Source organism: Salvelinus fontinalis, chromosome 12 (genome assembly GCF_029448725.1).
Source record: "Salvelinus fontinalis isolate EN_2023a chromosome 12, ASM2944872v1, whole genome shotgun sequence".
Taxonomy (NCBI): Eukaryota; Metazoa; Chordata; class Actinopteri; order Salmoniformes; family Salmonidae; genus Salvelinus; species Salvelinus fontinalis.
The window spans coordinates 55,270,891-55,284,508 of NC_074676.1; the positions used below are offsets into that span (position 1 = coordinate 55,270,891).

Here is a 13,618-nt window from a genome sequence, read left to right on the forward strand (position 1 = left end):
TATAGTGATGGAGGTAGATATGTATAGTGATGGAGGTAGATATGTATAGTGGTGGAGGTAGATATGTATAGTGATGGAGGTAGATATGCATAGTGGTGGAGGTAGATATGTATAGTGATGGAGGTAGATATGTATAGGGGGAAGGAGACAGGGATACTGGAGTGATGGAGGTAGATATGTATAGGGGGAAGGAGACAGGGATACTGGAGTGATGGAGGTAGATATGTATAGGGGGAAGGAGACAGGGATACTGGAGTGATGGATGTAGATATGTATAGGGGGAAGGTGATACTGGAGTGATGGAGGTAGATATGTATAGGGTGAAGGTGATACTGGAGTGATGGAGGTAGATATGTATATGGTGAAGGTGATACTGGAGTGATGGAGGTAGATATGTATAGGGGGAAGGGGACAGGGATACTGGAGTGATGGAGGTAGATATGTATAGGGGGAAGGAGACAGGGATACTGGAGTGATGGAGGTAGATATGTATAGGGTGAAGGTGATACTGGAGTGATGGAGGTAGATATGTATAGGGTGAAGGTGATACTGGAGTGATGGAGGTAGATATGTATAGGGGGAAGGTGATACTGGAGTGATGGAGGTAGATATGTATAGGGGAAGGGGACAGGGATACTGGAGTGATGGAGGTAGATATGTATAGGGGGAAGGAGACAGGGATACTGGAGTGATGGAGGTAGATATGTATAGGGGGAAGGGGACAGGGATACTGGAGTGATGGAGGTAGATATGTATAGGGGGAAGGGGACAGGGATACTGGAGTGATGGAGGTAGATATGTATAGGGGGAAGGAGACAGGGATACTGGAGTGATGGAGGTAGATATGTATAGGGGGAAGGGGACAGGGATACTGGAGTGATGGAGGTAGATATGTATAGGGGGAAGGGGGCAGGGATACTGGAGTGATGGAGGTATATATGTATAGGGGGAAGGGGACTGGGATACTGGAGTGATGGAGGTAGATATGTATAGGGGGAAGGGGACAGGGATACTGGAGTGATGGAGGTAGATATGTATAGTGATGGAGGTAGATATGTATAGTGATGGAGGTAGATATGTATAGGGGGAAGGTGATACTGGAGTGATGGAGGTAGATATGTATAGGGGGAAGGTGATACTGGAGTGATGGAGGTAGATATGTATAGGGGGAAGGGGACTGGGATACTGGAGTGATGGAGGTAGATATGTATAGGGGGAAGGTGATACTGGAGTGATGGAGGTAGATATGTATAGTGGTGGAGGTATATGTGTATAGTGATGGAGGTAGATATGTATAGGGGGAAGGTGATACTGGAGTGATGGAGGTAGATATGTATAGTGGTGGAGGTAGATATGTATAGTGATGGAGGTAGATGTGTATAGTGATGGAGGTAGATATGTATAGGGGGAAGGTGATACTGGAGTGATGGAGGTAGATATGTATAGGGGGAAGGTGATACTGGAGTGATGGAGGTAGATATGTATAGGGGGAAGGGGATACTGGAGTGATGGAGGTAGATATGTATAGGGGGAAGGAGACAGGGATACTGGAGTGATGGAGGTAGATATGTATAGTGATGGAGGTAGATGTGTATAGTGATGGAGGTAGATGTGTATAGTGATGGAGGTAGATATGTATAGTGATGGAGGTAGATGTGTATAGTGATGGAGGTAGATGTGTATAGTGATGGAGGTAGATGTGTATAGTGATGGAGGTAGATGTGTATAGTGATGGAGGTAGATGTGTATAGTGATGGAGGTAGATGTGTATAGTGATGGAGGTAGATGTGTATAGTGATGGAGGTAGATATGTATAGTGATGGAGGTAGATGTGTATAGTGATGGAGGTAGATGTGTATAGTGATGGAGGTAGATGTGTATAGTGATGGAGGTAGATATGTATAGTGATGGAGGTAGATATGTATAGTGATGGAGGTAGATATGTATAGTGATGGAGGTAGATATGTATAGTGATGGAGGTAGATATGTATAGTGATGGAGGTAGATATGTATAGTGATGGAGGTAGATATGTATAGTGATGGAGGTAGATATGTATAGTGATGGAGGTAGATGTGTATAGTGATGGAGGTAGATGTGTATAGTGATGGAGGTAGATGTGTATAGTGATGGAGGTAGATGTGTATAGTGATGGAGGTAGATGTGTATAGTGATGGAGGTAGATGTGTATAGTGATGGAGGTAGATATGTATAGTGATGGAGGTAGATATGTATAGTGATGGAGGTAGATATGTATAGTGATGGAGGTAGATATGTATAGTGATGGAGGTAGATGTGTATAGTGATGGAGGTAGATGTGTATAGTGATGGAGTTAGATGTGTATAGTGATTGAGGTAGATATGAATAGTGATGGAGGTAGATATGTATAGTGATGGAGGTAGATATGTATAGTGATGGAGGTAGATATGTATAGTGATGGAGGTAGATATGTATAGTGATGGAGGTAGATGTGTATAGTGATGGAGGTAGATGTGTATAGTGATGGAGGTAGATGTGTATAGTGATGGAGGTAGATGTGTATAGTGATGGAGGTAGATGTGTATAGTGATGGAGGTAGATGTGTATAGTGATGGAGGTAGATATGTATAGTGATGGAGGTAGATGTGTATAGTGATGGAGGTAGATGTGTATAGTGATGGAGGTAGATATGTATAGTGATGGAGGTAGATATGTATAGTGATGGAGGTAGATATGTATAGTGATGGAGGTAGAGATGTATAGTGATGGAGGTAGAGATGTATAGTGATGGAGGTAGAGATGTATAGTGATGGAGGTAGAGATGTATAGTGATGGAGGTAGAGATGTATAGTGATGGAGGTAGATGTGTATAGTGATGGAGGTAGAGATGTATAGTGATGGAGGTAGAGATGTATAGGGGGAAGGTGATACTGGAGTGATGGAGGTAGATATGTATAGTGGTGGAGGTAGATATGTATAGTGGTGGAGGTAGATATGTATAGTGATGGAGGTAGATGTGTATAGTGATGGAGGTAGATGTGTATAGTGATGGAGGTAGATATGTATAGGGGGAAGGAGACAGGGATACTGGAGTGATGGAGGTAGATATGTATAGGGGGAAGGTGATACTGGAGTGATGGAGGTAGATATGTATAGGGGGAAGGTGATACTGGAGTGATGGAGGTAGATATGTATAGGGGGAAGGGGATACTGGAGTGATGGAGGTAGATATGTATAGGGGGAAGGAGACAGGGATACTGGAGTGATGGAGGTAGATATGTATAGTGATGGAGGTAGATGTGTATAGTGATGGAGGTAGATGTGTATAGTGATGGAGGTAGATGTGTATAGTGATGGAGGTAGATGTGTATAGTGATGGAGGTAGATGTGTATAGTGATGGAGGTAGATATGTATAGTGATGGAGGTAGATATGTATAGTGATGGAGGTAGATGTGTATAGTGATGGAGGTAGATGTGTATAGTGATGGAGGTAGATGTGTATAGTGATGGAGGTAGATGTGTATAGTGATGGAGGTAGATGTGTATAGTGATGGAGGTAGATGTGTATAGTGATGGAGGTAGATGTGTATAGTGATGGAGGTAGATGTGTATAGTGATGGAGGTAGATGTGTATAGTGATGGAGGTAGATATGTATAGTGATGGAGGTAGATATGTATAGTGATGGAGGTAGATATGTATAGTGATGGAGGTAGATATGTATAGTGATGGAGGTAGATATGTATAGTGATGGAGGTAGATATGTATAGTGATGGAGGTAGATATGTATAGTGATGGAGGTAGATGTGTATAGTGATGGAGGTAGATGTGTATAGTGATGGAGGTAGATGTGTATAGTGATGGAGGTAGATGTGTATAGTGATGGAGGTAGATGTGTATAGTGATGGAGGTAGATGTGTATAGTGATGGAGGTAGATATGTATAGTGATGGAGGTAGATATGTATAGTGATGGAGGTAGATATGTATAGTGATGGAGGTAGATGTGTATAGTGATGGAGGTAGATGTGTATATTGATGGAGTTAGATGTGTATAGTGATGGAGGTAGATATGAATAGTGATGGAGGTAGATATGTATAGTGATGGAGGTAGATATGTATAGTGATGGAGGTAGATATGTATAGTGATGGAGGTAGATATGTATAGTGATGGAGGTAGATATGTATAGTGATGGAGGTAGATATGTATAGTGATGGAGGTAGATGTGTATAGTGATGGAGGTAGATGTGTATAGTGATGGAGGTAGATGTGTATAGTGATGGAGGTAGATGTGTATAGTGATGGAGGTAGATATGTATAGTGATGGAGGTAGATATGTATAGTGATGGAGGTAGATGTGTATAGTGATGGAGGTAGATGTGTATAGTGATGGAGGTAGATGTGTATAGTGATGGAGGTAGATATGTATAGTGATGGAGGTAGAGATGTATAGTGATGGAGGTAGAGATGTATAGTGATGGAGGTAGAGATGTATAGTGATGGAGGTAGAGATGTATAGTGATGGAGGTAGATGTGTATAGTGATGGAGGTAGATGTGTATAGTGATGGAGGTAGATGTGTATAGTGATGGAGGTAGAGATGTATAGTGATGGAGGTAGAGATGTATAGTGATGGAGGTAGAGATGTATAGTGATGGAGGTAGATGTGTATAGTGATGGAGGTAGAGATGTATAGTGATGGAGGTAGAGATGTATAGTGATGGAGGTAGAGATGTATAGTGATGGAGGTAGATGTGTATAGTGATGGAGGTAGAGATAGGGGGAAGGGGACTAGGCAACAGGATATAAGATAAACAGAGTAGCAGCAGTATGTGGGTTTGTAGTGTCCGTATAATTGTATGTACAGAGGTGTTTTAAACAGTCTTTAGAACGTTACCTAGGTTACCTCTTTTTCAGAGTTGTTTTAAACAGTCTTTAGAACGTTACCTAGGTTACCTCTTTTTCAGAGTTGTTTTAAACAGTCTTTAGAACGTTACCTAGGTTACCTCTTTTTCAGAGTTGTTTTAAACAGTCTTTAGAACGTTACCTAGGTTACCTCTTTTTCAGAGTTGTTTTAAACAGTCTTTAGAACGTTACCTAGGTTACCTCTTTTTCAGAGGTGTTTTAAACAGTCTTTAGAACGTTACCTAGGTTACCTCTTTTTCAGAGGTGTTTTAAACAGTCTTTAGAACGTTACCTAGGTTACCTCTTTTTCAGAGGTGTTTTAAACAGTCTTTAGAACGTTACCTAGGTTACCTCTTTTTCAGAGGTCTTTTAAACAGTCTTTAGAACGTTACCTAGGTTACCTCTTTTTCAGAGGTCTTTTAAACAGTCTTTAGAACGTTACCTAGGTTACCTCTTTTTCAGAGGTGTTTTAAACAGTCTTTAGAACGTTACCTAGGTTACCTCTTTTTCAGAGTTGTTTTAAACAGTCTTTAGAACGTTACCTAGGTTACCTCTTTTTCAGAGTTGTTTTAAACAGTCTTTAGAACGTTACCTAGGTTACCTCTTTTTCAGAGTTGTTTTAAACAGTCTTTAGAACGTTACCTAGGTTACCTCTTTTTCAGAGTTGTTTTAAACAGTCTTTAGAACGTTACCTAGGTTACCTCTTTTTCAGAGTTGTTTTAAACAGTCTTTAGAACGTTACCTAGGTTACCTCTTTTTCAGAGGTGTTTTAAACAGTCTTTAGAACGTTACCTAGGTTACCTCTTTTTCAGAGGTGTTTTAAACAGTCTTTAGAACGTTACCTAGGTTACCTCTTTTTCAGAGGTGTTTTAAACAGTCTTTAGAACGTTACCTAGGTTACCTCTTTTTCAGAGGTGTTTTAAACAGTCTTTAGAACGTTACCTAGGTTACCTCTTTTTCAGAGTTGTTTTAAACAGTCTTTAGAACGTTACCTAGGTTACCTCTTTTTCAGAGGTGTTTTAAACAGTCTTTAGAACGTTACCTAGGTTACCTCTTTTTCAGAGTTGTTTTAAACAGTCTTTAGAACGTTACCTAGGTTACCTCTTTTTCAGAGGTGTTTTAAACAGTCTTTAGAACGTTACCTAGGTTACCTCTTTTTCAGAGTTGTTTTAAACAGTCTTTAGAACGTTACCTAGGTTACCTCTTTTTCAGAGGTGTTTTAAACAGTCTTTAGAACGTTACCTAGGTTACCTCTTTTTCAGAGGTGTTTTAAACAGTCTTTAGAACGTTACCTAGGTTACCTCTTTTTCAGAGGTCTTTTAAACAGTCTTTAGAACGTTACCTAGGTTACCTCTTTTTCAGAGTTGTTTTAAACAGTCTTTAGAACGTTACCTAGGTTACCTATTTTTCAGAGTTGTTTTAAACAGTCTTTAGAACGTTACCTAGGTTACCTCTTTTTCAGAGTTGTTTTAAACAGTCTTTAGAACGTTACCTAGGTTACCTCTTTTTCAGAGTTGTTTTAAACAGTCTTTAGAACGTTACCTAGGTTACCTCTTTTTCAGAGGTGTTTTAAACAGTCTTTAGAACGTTACCTAGGTTACCTCTTTTTCAGAGGTGTTTTAAACAGTCTTTAGAACGTTACCTAGGTTACCTCTTTTTCAGAGGTGTTTTAAACAGTCTTTAGAACGTTACCTAGGTTACCTCTTTTTCAGAGGTCTTTTAAACAGTCTTTAGAACGTTACCTAGGTTACCTCTTTTTCAGAGGTCTTTTAAACAGTCTTTAGAACGTTACCTAGGTTACCTCTTTTTCAGAGGTCTTTTAAACAGTCTTTAGAACGTTACCTAGGTTACCTCTTTTTCAGAGTTGTTTTAAACAGTCTTTAGAACGTTACCTAGGTTACCTCTTTTTCAGAGTTGTTTTAAACAGTCTTTAGAACGTTACCTAGGTTACCTCTTTTTCAGAGTTGTTTTAAACAGTCTTTAGAACGTTAGAGTATCATATTGTTCGGGTACCAAACGATGGTCTTGTTATTATAGCCTAGATATTGGAACATTTGAATGTTTTGTTACACAGTGGACATAGTGATACTATTACTGTGCATGCTGTGTTGTATTATTCCTGCAACTACAGACCTGTAGGTGTGTAACTTCACGTTGCAGGCCAGAGCAGCGTTCCTTTCTTTCTGTTGTGGGGTGGGGGGGGGGGGTGGTTCTCTTCTACACTGTTCAACCAATCCAGTAAATGTGGAGGAGGAGTTAAGATGGCGTGTCTGCTTGTTAACGTCCAAAAAGTGTCACAGGCTCTCTTTCCATTTCCCCTGAAAACCCGGTACATCCGTTTGTTTTACAACCCTGCCGAGGGTTTCTAAGTAACATCCTGCCTGCCAAAAACATAGTAATGCCCGTAGTAAACTAAGCAGTACTGATCTGGCTCTGACTGGTTCAAAACAGTGGGAGCGGCCAGGGTGAGCAGAGCAGGGCAGAGTACGGCAGAGTAGTGTACGGCAGAGTAGGGCAGGGCAGAGTAGGGCAGAGTAGGGCAGGGCAGAGTAGGGCAGGGCAGAGTAGGGCAGGGCAGAGTAGGGCAGGGCAGAGTAGGGCAGGGCAGAGTAGGGCAGGGCAGAGTAGGGCAGGGCAGAGTAGGGCAGAGTAGGGCAGGGCAGAGTAGGGCAGGGCAGAGTAGGGCAGGGCAGAGTAGGGCAGGGCAGAGTAGGGCAGGGCAGAGTAGGGCAGGGCAGAGTAGGGCAGGGCAGAGTAGGGCAGGGCAGAGTAGGGCAGGGCAGAGTAGGGCAGAGTAGGGCAGGGCAGAGTAGGGCAGGGCAGAGTAGGGCAGAGTAGGGCAGGGCAGAGTAGGGCAGGGCAGAGTAGGGCAGGGCAGAGTAGGGCAGAGCAGTGTAGGGCAGGGCAGTGTAGGGCAGAGTAGTGTAGGGCAGAGTAGTGTAGGGCAGAGTAGTGTAGGGCAGAGTAGTGTAGGGCAGAGTAGTGTAGGGCAGAGTAGTGTAGGGCAGAGTAGTGTAGGGCAGAGTAGTGTAGGGCAGAGTAGTGTAGGGCAGAGTAGTGTAGGGCAGAGTAGTGTAGGGCAGAGTAGTGCAAGGCAGAGTAGAGTAGAGTAGAGTAGAGTAGAGTAGAGTAGAGCAGAGTAGAGTAGAGCAGAGTAGAGTAGAGCAGAGTAGAGTAGAGCAGAGCAGAGTAGAGTAGGGCAGAGTAGAGTAGGGCAGAGCAGGGCAGAGTAGGGCAGAGCAGGGCAGAGTAGAGCAGGGCAGAGTAGAGCAGGGCAGAGTAGAGCAGGGCAGAGTAGAGCAGGGCAGAGTAGAGCAGGGCAGAGTAGAGCAGGGCAGAGTAGAGCAGGCCAGAGTAGAGCAGGGCAGAGTAGAGCAGGGCAGAGTAGAGCAGGGCAGAGTAGAGCAGGGCAGAGTAGAGCAGGGCAGAGTAGAGCAGGGCAGAGTAGAGCAGGGCAGAGTAGAGCAGGGCAGAGTAGAGCAGAGTAGAGTAGGGCAGAGCAGAGCAGAGCAGAGTAGAGCAGAGTAGAGTAGAGCAGAGTAGAGCAGAGCAGAGTAGAGCAGAGTAGAGTAGAGTAGGGCAGGGCAGAGTAGGGCAGGGCAGAGTAGGGCAGGGCAGAGTAGGGTAGGGCAGAGTAGGGTAGGGCAGAGTAGGGTAGGGCAGAGTAGGGTAGGGCAGAGTAGAGTAGGGCAGAGTAGAGTAGGGCAGAGTAGAGTAGGGCAGAGTAGAGTAGGGCAGAGTAGGGTAGAGTAGAGTAGGGCAGAGTAGAGTAGAGTAGGGCAGAGTAGAGTAGAGCAGGGCAGAGTAGAGTAGAGCAGGGCAGAGTAGAGCAGGGCAGAGTAGAGCAGGGCAGAGTAGAGCAGGGCAGAGTAGAGCAGGGCAGAGTAGAGCAGGGCAGAGTAGAGCAGGGCAGAGCAGAGCAGAGCAGGGCAGAGTAGAGCAGGGCAGAGTAGAGCAGGGCAGAGTAGAGTAGGGCAGAGTAGGGTAGGGTAGAGTAGGGCAGAGTAGAGTAGGGCAGAGTAGAGTAGGGCAGAGTAGGGTAGGGCAGAGTAGGGTAGGGCAGAGTAGGGTAGGGCAGAGTAGGGTAGGGCAGAGTAGGGTAGGGCAGAGTAGGGTAGAGTAGGGCAGAGTAGGGTAGAGTAGGGCAGAGTAGGGTAGAGTAGGGCAGAGTAGGGTAGAGTAGGGCAGAGTAGAGTAGGGCAGAGTAGAGCAGGGCAGAGTAGGGTAGGGCAAAGTAGGGCAGAGTAGGGCAGGGTAGAGCGGAGTAGAGCAGAGTAGGGTAGGGCAGAGCAGCAGAGTAGGGCAGAGCATTTAAATTATATATATATTTAACCTTTATTTAACTAGGCAAGTCAGTTAAGAACAAATTCTTATATTCAATGACGGCCTACCTTGGCCAAACCCAGACGATGCTGGGCCAATTGTGCGCTGCCCTATGGGACTCCCAATCACGGCCGGATGTGATACAGCCTGGATTCGAACCAGCTACTGCAGTGAGATGTACTTTCGGGTCTTACACTGAGATGCTGTGCCTTAGACCGCTGCTCAACTCGGTAGAGTGGAGTAGCAGGGCAGCCTTTCATGAGGTTGTTATTAGTGGAGTAGAGTAGCCTTTCATGAGGTTGTTATTAGTAGAGTAGAGTAGAGTAGCCTTTCATGAGGTTGGTATTAGTAGAGTAGAGCAGCCTTTCATGAGGTTGTTATTAGTAGAGTAGAGCAGCCTTTCATGAGGTTGGTATTAGTAGAGTAGAGCAGCCTTTCATGAGATTGGTATTAGTAGAGTAGAGCAGCCTTTCATGATGTTGTTATTAGTAGAGTAGAGCAGCCTTTCATGAGGTTATTATTAGTAGAGTAGAGCAGCCTTTCATGAGGTTATTATTAGTAGAGTAGAGCAGCCTTTCATGAGGTTATTATTAGTAGAGTAGAGTAGAGCAGCCTTTCATGAGGTTGTTATTAGTGGAGTAGAGCAGCCTTTCATGAGGTTATTATTAGTAGAGTAGAGTAGAGCAGCCTTTCATGAGGTTGGTATTAGTAGAGTAGAGCAGCCTTTCATGAGGTTATTATTAGTAGAGTAGAGCAGCCTTTCATGAGGTTGTTATTAGTAGAGTAGAGTAGCCTTTCATGAGGTTGTTATTAGTAGAGTAGAGTAGCCTTTCATGATGTTGTTATTAGTAGAGTAGAGTAGCCTTTCATGAGGTTGTTATTAGTAGAGTAGAGTAGCCTTTCATGAGGTTGTTATTAGTAGAGTAGAGTAGAGCAGCCTTTCATGAGGTTGGTATTAGTAGAGTAGAGTAGAGTAGCCTTTCATGAGGTTGGTATTAGTAGAGTAGAGCAGCCTTTCATGAGGTTGGTATTAGTAGAGTAGAGCAGCCTTTCATGAGGTTGTTATTAGTAGAGTAGAGTAGCCTTTCATGAGGTTGTTATTAGTAGAGTAGAGTAGCCTTTCATGAGGTTGTTATTAGTAGAGTAGAGCAGCCTTTCATGAGGTTGTTATTAGTAGAGTAGAGTAGAGCAGCCTTTCATGAGGTTGGTATTAGTAGAGTAGAGTAGAGCAGCCTTTCATGAGGTTATTATTAGTAGAGTAGAGTAGAGCAGCCTTTCATGAGGTTGGTATTAGTAGAGTAGAGTAGAGTAGCCTTTCATGAGGTTGTTATTAGTAGAGTAGAGTAGCCTTTCATGAGGTTGTTATTAGTAGAGTAGAGTAGCCTTTCATGAGGTTGTTATTAGTAGAGTAGAGCAGCCTTTCATGAGGTTGTTATTAGTAGAGTAGAGTAGAGCAGCCTTTCATGAGGTTATTATTAGTAGAGTAGAGTAGAGCAGCCTTTCATGAGGTTGGTATTAGTAGAGTAGAGTAGAGTAGCCTTTCATGAGGTTGTTATTAGTAGAGTAGAGTAGCCTTTCATGAGGTTGTTATTAGTAGAGTAGAGTAGCCTTTCATGAGGTTGTTATTAGTAGAGTAGAGCAGCCTTTCATGAGGTTGTTATTAGTAGAGTAGAGTAGAGCAGCCTTTCATGAGGTTGGTATTAGTAGAGTAGAGTAGCCTTTCATGAGGTTGGTATTAGTAGAGTAGAGTAGCCTTTCATGAGGTTGGTATTAGTAGAGTAGAGTAGAGTAGCCTTTCATGAGGTTGGTATTAGTAGAGTAGAGTAGCCTTTCATGAGGTTGGTATTAGTAGAGTAGAGTAGCCTTTCATGAGGTTGTTATTAGTAGAGTAGAGCAGCCTTTCATGAGGTTGTTATTAGTAGAGTAGAGTAGCCTTTCATGAGGTTGTTATTAGTAGAGTAGAGTAGAGTAGCCTTTCATGAGGTTGTTATTGGTGGAGTAGAGTAGCCTTTCATGACGTTGTTATTAGTAGAGTAGAGCAGCCTTTCATGAGGTTGTTATTAGTAGAGTAGAGTAGAGCAGCCTTTCATGAGGTTGGTATTAGTAGAGTAGAGTAGCCTTTCATGAGGTTGTTATTAGTAGAGTAGAGCAGCCTTTCATGAGGTTATTATTAGTGGAGTAGAGTAGAGTAGCCTTTCATGAGGTTGGTATTAGTAGTGTAGAGTAGCCTTTCATGAGGTTGGTATTAGTAGTCTAGAGTAGCCTTTCATGAGGTTATTATTAGTAGAGTAGAGTAGAGCAGCCTTTCATGAGGTTGGTATTAGTAGAGTAGAGTAGAGTAGCCGTTCATGAGGTTGTTATTAGTAGAGTAGAGTAGCCTTTCATGAGGTTGTTATTAGTGGAGTAGAGTAGCCTTTCATGAGGTTGTTATTAGTAGAGTAGAGTAGCCTTTCATGAGGTTGTTATTAGTAGAGTAGAGTAGCCTTTCATGAGGTTGTTATTAGTAGAGTAGAGCAGCCTTTCATGAGGTTGTTATTAGTGGAGTAGAGTAGCCTTTCATGAGGTTGTTATTAGTAGAGTAGAGTAGAGCAGCCTTTCATGAGGTTGTTATTAGTAGAGTAGAGTAGAGCAGCCTTTCATGAGGTTGTTATTAGTAGAGTAGAGCAGCCTTTCATGAGGTTGTTATTAGTAGAGTAGAGCAGCCTTTCATGAGGTTGTTCTTAGTAGAGTAGAGTAGAGCAGCCTTTCATGAGGTTGTTATTAGTAGAGTAGAGCAGCTTTTCATGAGGTTGTTATTAGTAGAGTAGAGTAGAGTAGCCTTTCATGAGGTTGTTATTAGTGGAGTAGAGTAGCTTTTCATGAGGTTGTTATTAGTAGAGTAGAGTAGCCTTTCATGAGGTTATTATTAGTAGAGTAGAGCAGCCTTTCATGAGGTTGTTATTAGTAGAGTAGAGTAGCCTTTCATGAGGTTGGTATTAGTAGAGTAGAGTAGCCTTTCATGAGGTTGGTATTAGTAGAGTAGAGCAGCCTTTCATGAGGTTTGTTATTAGTAGAGTAGAGTAGAGCAGCCTTTCATGAGGTTGGTATTAGTAGAGTAGAGCAGCCTTTCATGAGGTTGTTATTAGTGGAGTAGAGTAGCCTTTCATGAGGTTGGTATTAGTAGAGTAGAGTAGCCTTTCATGAGGTTGGTATTAGTAGAGTAGAGTAGAGTAGCCTTTCATGAGGTTGGTATTAGTGGAGTAGAGTAGCCTTTCATGAGGTTGTTATTAGTAGAGTAGAGCAGCCTTTCATGAGGTTGTTATTAGTAGAGTAGAGTAGAGTAGCCTTTCATGAGGTTATTATTAGTAGAGTAGAGTAGCCTTTCATGAGGTTGGTATTAGTAGAGTAGAGCAGCCTTTCATGAGGTTGGTATTAGTATAGTAGAGTAGCCTTTCATGAGGTTGGTATTAGTAGAGTAGAGTAGCCTTTCATGAGGTTGTTATTAGTAGAGTAGAGTAGAGTAGAGTAGCCTTTCATGAGGTTGTTATTAGTAGAGTAGAGTAGCCTTTCATGAGGTTGTTATTAGTAGAGTAGAGTAGAGTAGCCTTTCATGAGGTTATTATTAGTAGAGTAGAGTAGCCTTTCATGAGGTTGTTATTAGTAGAGTAGAGCAGCCTTTCATGAGGTTGTTATTAGTGGAGTAGAGTAGCCTTTCATGAGGTTGTTATTAGTAGAGTAGAGTAGAGCAGCCTTTCATGAGGTTGTTATTAGTAGAGTAGAGTAGAGCAGCCTTTCATGAGGTTGTTATTAGTAGAGTAGAGCAGCCTTTCATGAGGTTGTTATTAGTAGAGTAGAGCAGCCTTTCATGAGGTTGTTATTAGTAGAGTAGAGTAGAGCAGCCTTTCATGAGGTTGTTATTAGTAGAGTAGAGCAGCCTTTCATGAGGTTGTTATTAGTAGAGTAGAGTAGAGTAGCCTTTCATGAGGTTGTTATTAGTGGAGTAGAGTAGCCTTTCATGAGGTTGTTATTAGTAGAGTAGAGTAGCCTTTCATGAGGTTGTTATTAGTAGAGTAGAGTAGCCTTTCATGAGGTTGTTATTAGTAGAGTAGAGTAGCCTTTCATGAGGTTGGTATTAGGAGAGTAGAGTAGCCTTTCATGAGGTTGGTATTAGTAGAGTAGAGCAGCCTTTCATGAGGTTGTTATTAGTAGAGTAGAGTAGAGCAGCCTTTCATGAGGTTGGTATTAGTAGAGTAGAGCAGCCTTTCATGAGGTTGTTTTAGTGGAGTAGAGTAGCCTTTCATGAGGTTGGTATTAGTAGAGTAGAGTAGCCTTTCATGAGGTTGGTATAAGTAGAGTAGAGTAGAGTAGCCTTTCATGAGGTTGGTATTAGTGGAGTAGAGTAGCCTTTCATGAGGTTGGTATTAGTGGAGTAGAGT

At 42.6% G+C, this 13,618-nt stretch overlaps 1 protein-coding gene across 1 annotated transcript in view; it reads left to right on the plus strand.

Annotated features, from left to right (window-relative positions):
• nme7 (NME/NM23 family member 7) overlaps window positions 1-13,618 on the plus strand; it is a 177,546-nt gene that overhangs the window by 59,008 nt on the left and 104,920 nt on the right. The window lies entirely within an intron of this gene.